Source organism: Triturus cristatus, chromosome 8 (genome assembly GCF_964204655.1).
Source record: "Triturus cristatus chromosome 8, aTriCri1.1, whole genome shotgun sequence".
NCBI lineage: Eukaryota > Metazoa > Chordata > Amphibia > Caudata > Salamandridae > Triturus > Triturus cristatus.
Genome location: NC_140591.1, coordinates 668,865,203 through 668,879,720, shown reverse-complemented (window position 1 = coordinate 668,879,720; position 14,518 = coordinate 668,865,203).

Here is a 14,518-nt window from a genome sequence, read left to right as displayed (position 1 = left end):
CACTGTAGTCTTGTGAAGCATACTTTCTATAAGTCTCCAACAGCCAGCCGGGCGGGGGTTGGACGGCAATGATACGTGTACAGTTAGTGCCTCGGGATCTGAAAGGGCCATAGGATCTATATGCACCGCCGTGACTGCCCTGGTGACCTAACTTGTCCCTAGAAAGTAATCAATGCGGGCATAGGACGTTTGTGCATGGGAGAAGAAAGTGTATTGGGTCGAGGTCGGGTGCATCTCCCTCCATATGTCCACAAAACCCAATTCCTGCAGCCACTGCTTCCCTTCCCCGGACAATTCTCCTTTGTACCAGGAGGAGGCCTGGGAGCGATCCCTGGTCGCATCCATCACCAAATTCAAGTCCCCCCCAAGGTCATGCAATTTTGTGGGGCCACAACGTCTGTCAGGGCTGTTCGAAGAAAGCGTTCCTGCCCGGAGTTGGGGGGCATAGAGGGAGCATATCACTATGGACCTGGAGCCAAATTGTATGGTATATGCCAGCAATCTTCCCTTCAATTCTGCTACTTTCTCCTGTACCACCCCCCTACAGCGTTTAGATAGGAGCAGGGCCACTCCCACCTTTTTCACTCCTGCAGAGGAGAAATATTGCTGTGGTAACGCCGTTGATCTCATGCGGTAGCAATCTGTCGCAAGGAGGTGCATCTCCTGCAGGAGCCAGATATCTACCTCCGCATTTTCCAGGTATGAAAGGATCGCCCTCCGTTTAACTGGGTTGTTAGGCCCTTTCACATTAATCATGAGTATCCTCACCTCCTCCGTGGCCATAAGAGATGGACGTGGGGTGATTTGCTACGGCCCTTAGAGTGGATCGGTCTTTCCAGTAAGCCTAAGCCCCCCTCCCTTAAAGCTGATTGAATAAGATCTACGTAGGAGTGTAAATGAAGTATTTCCCAGAGCGTCAAGGACCCCTTAGGTGAAAGCTTTGTGTGTACCGGACCCTCCTCCCTCCCCACCCTAATCCCAACAAACAGAACTATAGGAACCCCAAACACCTGTCCAGCAGTCGCGGTGTACCTCTGCGTCTCCTTGGTTTGTTAGGAGCATCTTATGACCATCAACTTTCCCCCCGTCCCCGGCCCCCCGCCACCCCCAGCAAGCTTTAGAACATTTAGCTGACCCAACAAGTAGATTGCTGTTCATCCCAGGGAGTGAGTTCAGCAGTCAATGAGGCCAACACTGCCTGGCGCTCCTGACCGATGATCACAGAGTCCTGTCTAGAGGAGGCTTTCAGACTCCCTCGATGTCCAACACGCTGCCATCGCTCTCGTTGATCTCTCTTTCCACCATCGTCGGCCTCGTCTGCTTGAGGGACCTCAATACCCAGGACCACACAGGCTTTCCGTAGCGACGTGATTTGCCGCAGCCGGCCATCCCACTTGAAGATAATGCGAAATGGGTGCCCCCATGAGTAAGGGACACCTTGACAACGCAGGTGTGTTGTAACTGGTCGGAAGGCTCTGCGCTTTTGCAGCGTGATGGCCGCCAGGTCTTGGTATACAGCGATTGTAGGAGAGTAGATCTGCTTCACATGTTTACCCCCACTTTTTGCTGGTCTGGCTGGGACTCTGCTATTCAGGGCCCCAGCCTAGCTGCTTCCTCTGTAAATTGATTGCATGTACTTTAGGTACACTCCATATTGGATTCTGGGGTACCCTTGGGAGTCCCTAGTATATGGTATACTATGTACCCAGGGCATAGGTACCCCAGAGGTCAACCAGGGGCTGAAGCATGTGTTATGCCACCCCTGGAAAGCCGTGCAAAATGACACCACAGCTCTGCTACTGCAGCCTGGGTAAGGTGGTGCATGCACCCCTTACTGAGATATAAGTTCACTATACCTCATCTATCACTGCACATGGTAACCTATCAGTCACCCCTATGGCAGGCAGGGTGCTTGGTTATATGTGAGAGGGTGCCCAGGCATGAGCCGAGCCCTTCTGAAGCCTTCTGAATCCCTTCTCTGGGTTTGTCAGTGGTGCAGCCTGACCATATACTCTTAAGTGCATTATATCTAAAATGGTTAATGCTAAATTTGGACTGGCTGTACGGAAACACGTCGTGTTTGGTGTCAAACACCCTGGAATCATACCCCCACATCAGTTCTGGATGTGAGGTTATGATCCCACCCTTCTAGAGGGAGAGACAGGACAGTACTGGTATACCCGGAAGAAATTAAATAGAGCCCTGGCATCACAAAATAGATGCTGCAGCCGCAGACACGGGTCTGGCCTCCTGCTGCTGACCGAAACTCCGGCAGGGGAGGTCTGGACAATAGGTTTCCTGTCACAGGGAGGTGTAACCACCTCCCAGACAGGCTTATGTGTATTGGGGCTGGGTGGAAGCACTCTCTATGTGCTTTGAAGTCCTGCACTGGGGGCACATTTGGTGTCCCTGTGGATAGTCCAGATAAAACCGGTTCAGGGGCTTTCAGACCCTGCTCTGGTGCAAAACTGGAGAAAGGAAATGGATGGAGCCACCCCTCTTTCCAAACCTTCCCATAGGTGGGTCCCTAGAGCTAGTCCAACCACTTCCTTAGGTATAAGTAAGGAACCTCTGTAACCAGAACTTTAGATATCCCTGTAGGAAACTCTGAAGCTGAATCCTGGAACTTCGATGCTCTACTCAAGACTAGAGGACTGAAGAAATCTCCCTTGGGGTCAAGGAGTGACTCCCCTGCTTGGCAGGCACCAACAAAGCATTTTGCCTGTCTGCATCTCTGAAGCTCCCGCCGGACCCAAAAGTATTTGTAGCCCAGGAAGAGGAATTCCAGACATCTCAGAGGCTGACCCGAGTCCCCAGCAAAGCGGAGACCCACAGCCCTCATGAGTAGCGTGGAACAAGAACTACTGGTCACGGTACACTTTTGCAAGTGCATTAACCTCTCGACATCTCTTGAAGTCGTTCTTGGGCTGACTTGTAGCCCCTACCTCGAGCACAGAATGCACAGAGGATTGGTCTAGTCACCCCGAGTGACCCGTGGGCCGCCATTTTGTGTTTCATCTTGAGGTCCCTTTGCGATCCCTGGTCCGTCAACTGGAGGGTCCCTGAGGGGGTAACTTTGACTTTCCTTGGGCCCCCCTGGTTGCTCCAGATGTGACCTGACTCCCTACCAAGTGATGAGTCCCTTAGACCTTGCTGGTCTGCACCAAAGCATATTTCTCCTTTCTGCATGGGTTGCTGTTGCCAAGGCTTGTTGTGTCCAATCCAGGCACTGATGCTGCAGCACTCGACATTCTTTGTCGAGTGCTGCAGGTCCTCGACACCTCCTGGTCCTCGTGACTGAAGAGTCAAGCTTCACCTTCTTCACCTGAACTCACCCGACATCTGTGGGCATCTGCCAATCGCCTTCCTGGTCACTGGCAAGTGACCCAGACTCTGTCTTCTCTGCTTTCAGGTTCTTCTTGACTTTGATCCAGGCTTGGATCTCTTCGGACAATTTGCATCTTCCCGGCAGCAGCACTTCTTTGCCAGCTCCCATTGAAATCAACGACGCGACCCGACACCATTTGACACCTATGCACCCGGCTTCCCTGGGTGAGGTAACACGAGTACTCCGGTGCTCCCGTGGGTGTTGGCCCTAGAACTTCCTAAGTTCAAAAGGGTTTGGTCCTGACTCATTTCTAGGTGTCCCTAATCTTTAAAAATCTAACCGCGACTTTCCCCATAGAAGCTAACGGGAGCTTGCGGCTGTGTTCTCACACTGCACACGGCCCTAGTTGGTCTCCTGTGTCACTACCTTGGGTGGTTCCTTCTACAGGCTCTATGCCTTGTTTCTAGTTAAGTCGTGGTACTTATACCACTATTTTATTATATGGTTTGGCTTGCCCCTAGGGCCTGACGTGTATTTGTGCTATTTTACTGTCATAATTGAAGTGTAACTTATGTGTTTTTGACCTCTATTCTCATAAATAGTCTAGGAGGATGTGTTTAGTAATAAATACATACATTTAATATATATATACCTGGTGTGGTTGTCTTTCATTTAGGCACTCAAGAGATTATAGACTGGTAAAACAAGCTGCTTTACATTCCTTCAAGACTTAGCCTGAAGGCTGCTCTCCATAGCTACCACTAGGATAACTTTCAATAAAGGTTGTCTTTAACCTATAACAAATAAGAGGTTGTTTGGACTGGTACAGGATGCCCACTATAACTAGTGGACAGCACATACTAGGCCAATTTCTCACATTGGTGGCAGCGGTGGGATTCCAGCTTGCTTTTGTTTTACCAGATAATCTCAATTGAGTGACTAACTGAAAATCACTAAAGGTACCCTAGGGACTGATAATACTAACTTTAGAATACAGTAAGTTCTACTGAACTTAGAGTTGTGTGTTAAGGGCTCAGCACACCCTTTCTACAACTCAAGAGAGTTTAGTAGGCCAAACTAGAGTAGGTAGTGCAATACACCACACCTTACTAGTAATGTCTTCAAGGCTTTTAGTTTCCAAGTATGATAACCTCCCATTCATGGAACTGAGAGCATTATGCACAGCTAGGAAACTGAGGACAAGCAAACGTCCAACCACCCAGCATCTCATAGAGGTACTCAGGCTGGATGATCTCAGAAGACCTACAGGGTCTGAAGGGGTAGCCAGAGTGGGTGGAACAGCACATGAGGAGGGGCCTAGGGGTGAAATACCCCATGACCTTATCTCTAATGCTGACCAGGAAGATGACAATGATCTTGACCTGGAAAACCCAGTTCCCCTGGAAGATGAGGGGCAGGGCCACACTGGCCCCCTCTTTGTCCTTCCAGGAAGAGTTGGCGGTGGGCCTAGAAGGTCTAGATCTCCATCAGTGGAGTCTAACCATTCTGGTTCATCTATAGGGACCTCCATCTCTTCTCCTAGGAGGGAAACCTCTCAGGAGAGGAGGGACAGACTGCTTAAGAATGAGGAAGCTCAGCTCAAAATCAGAAAGAAGCAGGTAGCCCTTGATAAGGAGGCCCTATAGCTCTACAGAGTTAGAAAAAAGTTGGGACTCGAGTCCCATGGTGGCAGCAACATCCCTAGAGATAGGGAGAGGTCTAATGACCATAGAAACCTAAATAAGATTGTCCCACCCTACCAGAGTGGGGATGACATCCACAAATGGATAACTGCACTGGAAAGGGCCTGTAAAGTTCAAAGGGACCCCCAGGAGCAGTAGGCAGCAATCTTATGGCTCTCCTTTACAGACAACGGTATAGATAAGCGCCTCACTGTTAGAGAGGAGGAGGCAAATGATTATAGCGGTCTGAAAAGTGCATTAATTGAAGGGTTTGGCCTAACCACTGAACAATACAGGTTAAAGTTCAGGGATTCCTAAAAAGCACAAAATCAAGACTGGGTAGACTTTGTAGATTGTGCTACTAAGGCTCTGGAGGGTTGGTTACTTGGCAGCAAAGTGCATGACTTCCAAGGATTGTACCATTTAATTATGAATGAGCAGATCCTTAATAACTGTCAAAATCAGCTGTTGCACCAGTACCTGGTGGACTCAGATCCGACCTCTCCCCAAGAATTGGGAAAGAAGGCAGACAAGTGGATCAGAACCAGGGTGAGGCAAAAGGTACAGAACCAAGGTGGTGAACCCAAGAAGCAAGATCCTAAAAACTCTGATAAGGGTGGGGAGAAAGGTAAAGACCAGAAGTCTTCACAAGGGCCCCACAAATCTTCTTCAGGTGGAGAGTCACAGTCAAACAAGGCAAAAGGCCAAAAGAAACCATGGTGCAAAATCTATAAGCAGAAAACTCACTGGACCAGTGACTGCACCAAGTCCAAAGAACCTACTCCAGCCACCATTGCCCCTAAGGCAACTGTTCCCCCTAGTACAGCTACAATTGGTGGTGGTAATGTTCAGAATAAGGGTGTAGTAGGGATGACCCTGGGTTCTGAGATGAACTCTGGCCTAGTCAGATTTCCAACTCAGGCTGTTCTAGTCTGTGATGGAGGCATGGATATGTCCTCCTTTGTGAGTCCCAGTAACTTGGGAAAATACAGACACAGCCTTTAATAAATGGAAAAGAGGCTTTGGCATTCAGGGACACAGGATCAAGTGTCACAATGGTGACAAAAGATCTTGTATATCCTGGGCAGATTATACTTGGTGAAATGTACCAAGTGACCAATGCTAACAATGTCAGAAAATACCATTCTCTGGCAGTTGTTAACTTCTCCTGGGGAGGGGTAACTGGCTTTAAGAAGGTTGTGGTAAGTGCAGACCTACCAGTACAGTGATTGCTTGGCAATGATCTAGAAACTTCAGGTTGGGATGAAGTGGAGCACAGGACAAATGCAGAAATGTTAGGGATCCCTGCTCATGTCTTTGCTGTGACTAGGTCACAGGCCAAAACGTCTAAAACTGAACAGGCCCTGGATTCTGAAAGAATGGACCAGGTGCCTCCCAAGAGGAGGAGCAGTAGGGTTAAGGCAGTACCTTCCCACCTTACTCAGAATGCAGATCAATCTTCTGAGGGAGATGATCTTGAGCCTGAAGAAGGAACTGTCCCAGGAGCTTGAACCTGACCAGGTTGAGTTCTTGGGGACAGGGGGCCCTTCTAGTTCTGATCTGAGCCAAGAGCAGACAACCTGCCCCTCTCTTGAACCCCTCAGAAATCCAGGAGGTTGGTTATACCTCTGAAGTTTAGGGGCTTCCCATTGACACTAGCCCATGATATTACTTTAGCAGGACACATGGGCCAGAACAAGACTTGGGACAGGATTGTCCCTCACTTTCACTGGCCCCACATGTCTGAAGACACTAAGGAGTTTAGTTGCTCCTGTGTGACCTGCCAAGCCATTGGCAAGGCAGGTGGAACCGAAAAAAACCCTCTGATATCACTACCTGTGGTGGGGGTTCCCCTTGAGAGGTTTGGGATTGACATTGTTGGTCACATGGATCCTCAAACTGCATCTGGGCACAGTTTTATCCTGGTGGTGGTGGACCATGCCACTAGGTACCCAGAGGCAATTCCACTTAGGACCACTACAGCACCTATGGTGGCAAGAGCTCTCTTGGGTGTATTCTCAGAGTAGGCTTTCCTAAGGAGGTAGTATCTGACAGAGATGCAAACTTTATGTCAAGTTACTTAACTGTTATGTGGAAGGAGTGTGGAGGGAATTACAAATTCACCACACCCTATCACCCACAATGCAATAGTTTAGTTGAAAGATTCAACAAAACCTTAAAGGGCATGATCAAAGGTCTCCCAGAAAAGCTTAGGCGCAGATGGGACATCCTTTTTCCCTGCCTTTTGTTTGCCTAAAGGGAGGTGCCCCAAAAGGGGGTTGGTTACAGCCCTTTTGAACTTTTGTTTGGCCATCCTGTTAGGAGTCCTTTGTGTCTGGTGAAGGAGGGATGGGAGTTACCTCTCAAACCCCCTAAACAGGACATAGTGGACTATGTACTTGGTCTCCGCTCCAGGATGGCTGACTCTGTCCCCTCTGCTTTCAGGTTCTTCTCGACTTCGATCCAGACTTAGATCTCTTAGGACACTTCGCATCTTCCCAGCAGCAGCACTTCTTTGCCAGCTCCCATTGAAATCAACAACGCGATCCGGCACCATTTGACACCTATGCACCCGGCTTCCCTGGGTGAGATAACAAGAGTACTCCGGTGCTCCCGTGAGTGTTGGCCCTAGAACTTCCTAAGCCCAAAAGGGTTTTGTCCTGACTCATTCTAAGTGTCCCTAATCTTTAAAAATCTAACCGCGACTTTCCCCATAGAAGCAAACGGGATCTCGCAGCTGTGTTCTCGCACTGCACACGGCCCCCGTGGGTCCTCTGTGTCACTACCTTTAGTGGTTCCTTGGGGTCCCAGCGATTCTACAGGCTTTAGGCCTTGTGTCTAGTTAAGTCGTGGTTCTTATACCACTATTTTAGAATATGGTTTGGCTCGCCCCTAGGGCCTGACGTATATTTGTGCTATTTTATTGTCATATTTGAAGTATAACTTATATGTTTTTGACCTCTAGTCTCATAAAGAGTCTAGGAGGGTGTGTTATGTTAATGCATTAATTGAAGGGTTTGGCCTAACCACTGAACAATACAGGTTAAAGTTCAGGGATTCCTAAAAAGCACAAAATCAAGACTGGGTAGACTTTGTAGATTGTGCTACTAAGGCTCTGGAGGGTTGGTTACTTGGCAGCAAAGTGCATGACTTCCAAGGATTGTACCATTTAATTATGAATGAGCAGATCCTTAATAACTGTCAAAATCAGCTGTTGCACCAGTACCTGGTGGACTCAGATCCGACCTCTCCCCAAGAATTGGGAAAGAAGGCAGACAAGTGGATCAGAACCAGGGTGAGGCAAAAGGTACAGAACCAAGGTGGTGAACCCAAGAAGCAAGATCCTAAAAACTCTGATAAGGGTGGGGAGAAAGGTAAAGACCAGAAGTCTTCACAAGGGCCCCACAAATCTTCTTCAGGTGGGGAGTCACAGTCAAACAAGGCAAAAGGCCAAAAGAAACCATGGTGCAAAATCTATAAGCAGAAAACTCACTGGACCAGTGACTGCACCAAGTCCAAAGAACCTACTCCAGCCACCATTGCCCCTAAGGCAACTGTTCCCCCTAGTACAGCTACAATTGGTGGTGGTAATGTTCAGAATAAGGGTGTAGTAGGGATGACCCTGGGTTCTGAGATGGACTCTGGCCTAGTCAGATTTCCAACTCAGGCTGTTCTAGTCTGTGATGGAGGCATGGATATGTCCTCCTTTGTGAGTCCCAGTAACTTGGGAAAATACAGACACAGCCTTTAATAAATGGAAAAGAGGCTTTGGCATTCAGGGACACAGGATCAAGTGTCACAATGGTGACAAAAGATCTTGTATATCCTGGGCAGATTATACTTGGTGAAATGTACCAAGTGACCAATGCTAACAATGTCAGAAAATACCATTCTCTGGCAGTTGTTAACTTCTCCTGGGGAGGGGTAACTGGCTTTAAGAAGGTTGTGGTAAGTGCAGACCTACCAGTACAGTGATTGCTTGGCAATGATCTAGAAACTTCAGGTTGGGATGAAGTGGAGCACAGGACAAATGCAGAAATGTTAGGGATCCCTGCTCATGTCTTTGCTGTGACTAGGTCACAGGCCAAAACGTCTAAAACTGAACAGGCCCTGGATTCTGAAAGAATGGACCAGGTGCCTCCCAAGAGGAGGAGCAGTAGGGTTAAGGCAGTACCTTCCCACCTTACTCAGAATGCAGATCAATCTTCTGAGGGAGATGATCTTGAGCCTGAAGAAGGAACTGTCCCAGGAGCTTGAACCTGACCAGGTTGAGTTCTTGGGGACAGGGGGCCCTTCTAGTTCTGATCTGAGCCAAGAGCAGACAACCTGCCCCTCTCTTGAACCCCTCAGAAATCCAGGAGGTTGGTTATACCTCTGAAGTTTAGGGGCTTCCCATTGACACTAGCCCATGATATTACTTTAGCAGGACACATGGGCCAGAACAAGACTTGGGACAGGATTGTCCCTCACTTTCACTGGCCCCACATGTCTGAAGACACTAAGGAGTTTAGTTGCTCCTGTGTGACCTGCCAAGCCATTGGCAAGGCAGGTGGAACCGAAAAAAACCCTCTGATATCACTACCTGTGGTGGGGGTTCCCCTTGAGAGGTTTGGGATTGACATTGTTGGTCACATGGATCCTCAAACTGCATCTGGGCACAGTTTTATCCTGGTGGTGGTGGACCATGCCACTAGGTACCCAGAGGCAATTCCACTTAGGACCACTACAGCACCTATGGTGGCAAGAGCTCTCTTGGGTGTATTCTCAGAGTAGGCTTTCCTAAGGAGGTAGTATCTGACAGAGATGCAAACTTTATGTCAAGTTACTTAACTGTTATGTGGAAGGAGTGTGGAGGGAATTACAAATTCACCACACCCTATCACCCACAATGCAATAGTTTAGTTGAAAGATTCAACAAAACCTTAAAGGGCATGATCAAAGGTCTCCCAGAAAAGCTTAGGCGCAGATGGGACATCCTTTTTCCCTGCCTTTTGTTTGCCTAAAGGGAGGTGCCCCAAAAGGGGGTTGGTTACAGCCCTTTTGAACTTTTGTTTGGCCATCCTGTTAGGAGTCCTTTGTGTCTGGTGAAGGAGGGATGGGAGTTACCTCTCAAACCCCCTAAACAGGACATAGTGGACTATGTACTTGGTCTCCGCTCCAGGATGGCTGACTCTGTCCCCTCTGCTTTCAGGTTCTTCTCGACTTCGATCCAGACTTAGATCTCTTAGGACACTTCGCATCTTCCCAGCAGCAGCACTTCTTTGCCAGCTCCCATTGAAATCAACAACGCGATCCGGCACCATTTGACACCTATGCACCCGGCTTCCCTGGGTGAGATAACAAGAGTACTCCGGTGCTCCCGTGAGTGTTGGCCCTAGAACTTCCTAAGCCCAAAAGGGTTTTGTCCTGACTCATTCTAAGTGTCCCTAATCTTTAAAAATCTAACCGCGACTTTCCCCATAGAAGCAAACGGGATCTCGCAGCTGTGTTCTCGCACTGCACACGGCCCCCGTGGGTCCTCTGTGTCACTACCTTTAGTGGTTCCTTGGGGTCCCAGCGATTCTACAGGCTTTAGGCCTTGTGTCTAGTTAAGTCGTGGTTCTTATACCACTATTTTAGAATATGGTTTGGCTCGCCCCTAGGGCCTGACGTATATTTGTGCTATTTTATTGTCATATTTGAAGTATAACTTATATGTTTTTGACCTCTAGTCTCATAAAGAGTCTAGGAGGGTGTGTTATGTTATGTTATGTTATGTTATAGTGTGTTTATATAGCGCACGGCTACTCCGAGGAGTGTCCCGGCGCTTTCCACATGCAGCTCAGTGTAAAATAACACAACAGACAAACGACAAAGCACAAGGCAACAAGGGAAAAAGAAACCTAAAGGTTAAAAAGCCAGGTGTTTAGTAATAAATACATATATTTTATATATATACCTGCTGTGGTTGTCTTTCCTTTAGGCACTCAAGAGATTATAGACTGGTAAAACAAGATGCTTACGTTCCTTCAAGATTTAGCCTGAAGGCTGCTCTCCATAGCTACCACTAAGACAGCTTTCAATAAAGGTTGTCTTTAACCTAGAACCAATAAGGGGTTGTTTGGACTGGTACAGGGTGCTCACTATAACTAGTGGACAGCATATACCATGCCAACTTCTCACAGCGATGTCATGACCTCCATAGATGGGTGTTTGCGCTTCCCTGGCTTTCCTCAAAATTAGTTCTTTGAGTCGAAAGTCTGGGAGGAAGGCCAGTATATCGGGTGGCGGTGCCGGGGCCCTTCGTTGCAAGCCGACTCTATGCGCCCTATCAATTTTTATTGGAAAGTCCTGCAATTCCTGCAAAACATAGTGGAATAGGTTCCCTTTAGAGGGAACGCCATTCACGGGAACGATTTTCCAAATCTTCAGCGTGAGCTTGGATGTCTATTTGTTGGGCTTGAAGGCGCATCACCTGCTTCAGGTGCTCCATCTCCTCCTCCTTCGAGTCCTCCATGTCTTCCATTGAGGCCACTCTCTCTCTGATTGCGTCCATATCTCGTCTTACTTCCTTAAGCTCATTAGAGAACTCCTTTCTGAGATCTTATAAATCTTCTCACAGGGTTGCAAATAATTGGGCCAGGAATGCTCATGTAACGGATTCCTCCATGGAATCCGGCGCGGTCCCACGCCGCAGGTGGGGGAGCACTGCCGTCCCCTCCGCTCGCCTCTGAGATCTTCGAAAACATGTTTTTCATGGTCCTATCTTTCTTGGCGCGTGATTGGGACATGTCCGATTTGCGGCCTGGCATGGAAAGCAGTGAAGCAGCGATATGCCCCAGGATCCGAGCCGGCAAGTAGAGCTTCAGGCAGTGGTACATAGGCAGAGGTCCCTGCAGCCCTGTCTTCTATAACCGCTGCAGCCCTCCTGCAAAGCGCCTCAATGGCAAGCCTTCTGGCCCTCTCCGAGCAGCCACGTATAGCTGTTTACCACTCTGTAACTGAAGCAGCTCGTGGAAGGGCTGACATATTTGACGCTCCAGTCAAGCGGGGCCCCTGACTTGCCTGCCTACCGGTCTAGACCTCCGCTGCGTTGGCAGTCAGCCCACTCAGCTCCGAAGCACTCAGGCCTCGTCAATGATATCCCTTGGAGGTCTCCTCAATGGCTTGGGTGCACCCCTATACTGGTGATGCGCTGGCCTGCAGTATAAATAGTCGTAGGGTAGTGCCGATTCCATGGCACTGCTCTACACGTGGCGTGGCCGAGGGCTCCCAGAAGCCAATGTCCCTCCAAGCAGTATCACTGCCGCAGGAGGCACCGCTGTAGACACCGTGGAGGGGGCGCAGTAAGTCCAAGTAGGGGGCTCGCCAGTGTCAACGATCGCTTCTGGGCCCACCAGCGGTATCTCGCAGCTTCGCCCAAGATCAAAAGTATCGCCCGCATAGGCCGCAAGGGATGGCGTGCAATGCTTGATCCATCCAACCACGAGGCTCTGCGGCCTTTCCGTTCCTGCCGGGCCCCCCTCTCGCCTCCCTACCCCCAGTGGATCCACTATTGGGGGCTTCCTGGTGCCTCAGCTGCTCTGCGTGCTCTCAGTTCCTGAGAGTGCTGTACCCGCCACCGGGCCCCCGTAGTCCAATTAGGGCTGCCGACATAGGGACGAGGTTTACCGCCCAACAGACCCCACGAGCAGATGGGGAAAAACCCCTTCAGCGCCGCTCACCTTCAGTGCCCAGAGGCCCTCTGGCCGCCGTCTGCGATGATGTCTGGAGCGCAGGAACGGGCCAAGGCGTTGCGTGGGCCAGGCTGTGCTCGGGCTGCCAACCTCCTGCACTGTGCTTTCACCGTCGCCCCCGCGCTCTTGGGGGTAAGCACTACACTTCTTCTATGAGCCTCGGAGGCCCACCGCGGAAAGCGCCCAAAAGCGCCGGTTTTCCCAACTCAGAGGCCTCTGATTCTTCCGGGTGGTGCGCACCTCCGCTACCTCACCCATACCGCCATTTTGGGCCACCGGATCCGAGCCGCTCAGCAGCTGGAGACTTTCTCTCTGGCGCAGCTTGTCGGTATGCACCCCTTGAGGTTCTCGCTTATCTGTGATGCACCTCCAGGGGTCCAACGCTCTGCAACAATGCTGGGAAGATAGCGGGCGGCTGACGGGAATGGGGAGAGCAGCGGGACACGTCTCACCCGCTCACCATCTCGCCCACGCCCCGGTCATGGAGTTTTGCCACTTCGTGCTCCGCCTAGAGTATTGATCCAGCAAAAACTGTGCACTCTGCCAAAGTGTGGAGTTTAATGGCGAACCATCCTAAAAATTAATTGTATATCAATGAGATCGCCAATGAACTGTCAGCAGCACAGAAGAAGCTCGCTAAAATAAATATTAGATTTGGAATATTGGCCTTGAGAGTCAAACTCTCAGTGCTTCAATTAGACATTAAACAGGGCGGGTTGACATTTCCTCAAATACACACGTAATATGAAGCCACTCTTATGGAGATATACGTACAATCTGTAGATGCCAAGGGTCCCCATGACAGTTTTTTCTTCAAAAAGATAATACAGGAAGCAGGATCCCAGTTCCTGTTATTCATTAATATGGGTAAACTCCCAAAAAATGAGATAGAAAGTAGTGCAGAAACGAAGTGTTAGTAGACTTCAAGCATTTTATTCAACGTCAAATTTGTCAGCAGGCTTTTAGTATCTGCAGCCTAATTAATGTAAATTTCTCCTGATAGTGAAAAAAGTGTATTTTGTTTTTCACTATTGAAAGGCTGTCTGTCCCATAGGCTTAACATGGGAGTTGCCTTGTAACATTTTACAAGCCTAACTCTCCATTGGGACAAGATAGAGAAATAGAGTTTAGCATGCCTGAACTCAGGATTAAAAAAAACATCTTTTAGTAAAGATGATTTTTATATTATAGGTTTGAAAAACACACTTTTAGAAAGTGGGTATTTTATTGTCTAACCATCCTGTGTACCTCTGCCTGTCTGTGTATTCCCCGTCTGGGTGTAGAATGACAGGAGCAGGGCATGTGCATTCACATTAGAAAGACATAAGGGGGATTGGGGTATGTTCTGCCTTTCCTGGGTGACTCAAAGCCAGGCTGAATAGACCTAGCTGCAATTAGAGTAGTGGGAGGAATTGTTGCTTGCACCTGAATGGACTGTGGCTGCCTCTCACAAAGCTATCTCCACCTCCTTTGGTGAACCTGGCCCGAAGAAGGCTGAACTGGTTTATGTCTGCCAGAGGAACTTTGTTTGTACCAACGTCAAAGGAAAATGTTTTATCAATTTTGGAGACCTGAACCCAGAACTTTAGATTACTGCTGGACTAAGGAATCTGCCAAGAAGAAGGGCTAAAGGAGCTGTGAGGGGAGTCCACCACTTTACTGTGTGCTTTGCTGGGTTGACCTGCAGTTGCTTCTTCTGTCTTGGGCAGGGAAAGGACTGGGCTGCTGTTTCTGCATTCTAAGTATCTCCAAGGGCTTGATATTGAGCCTGCTTCCTGTTGGAAGTCTCAGGG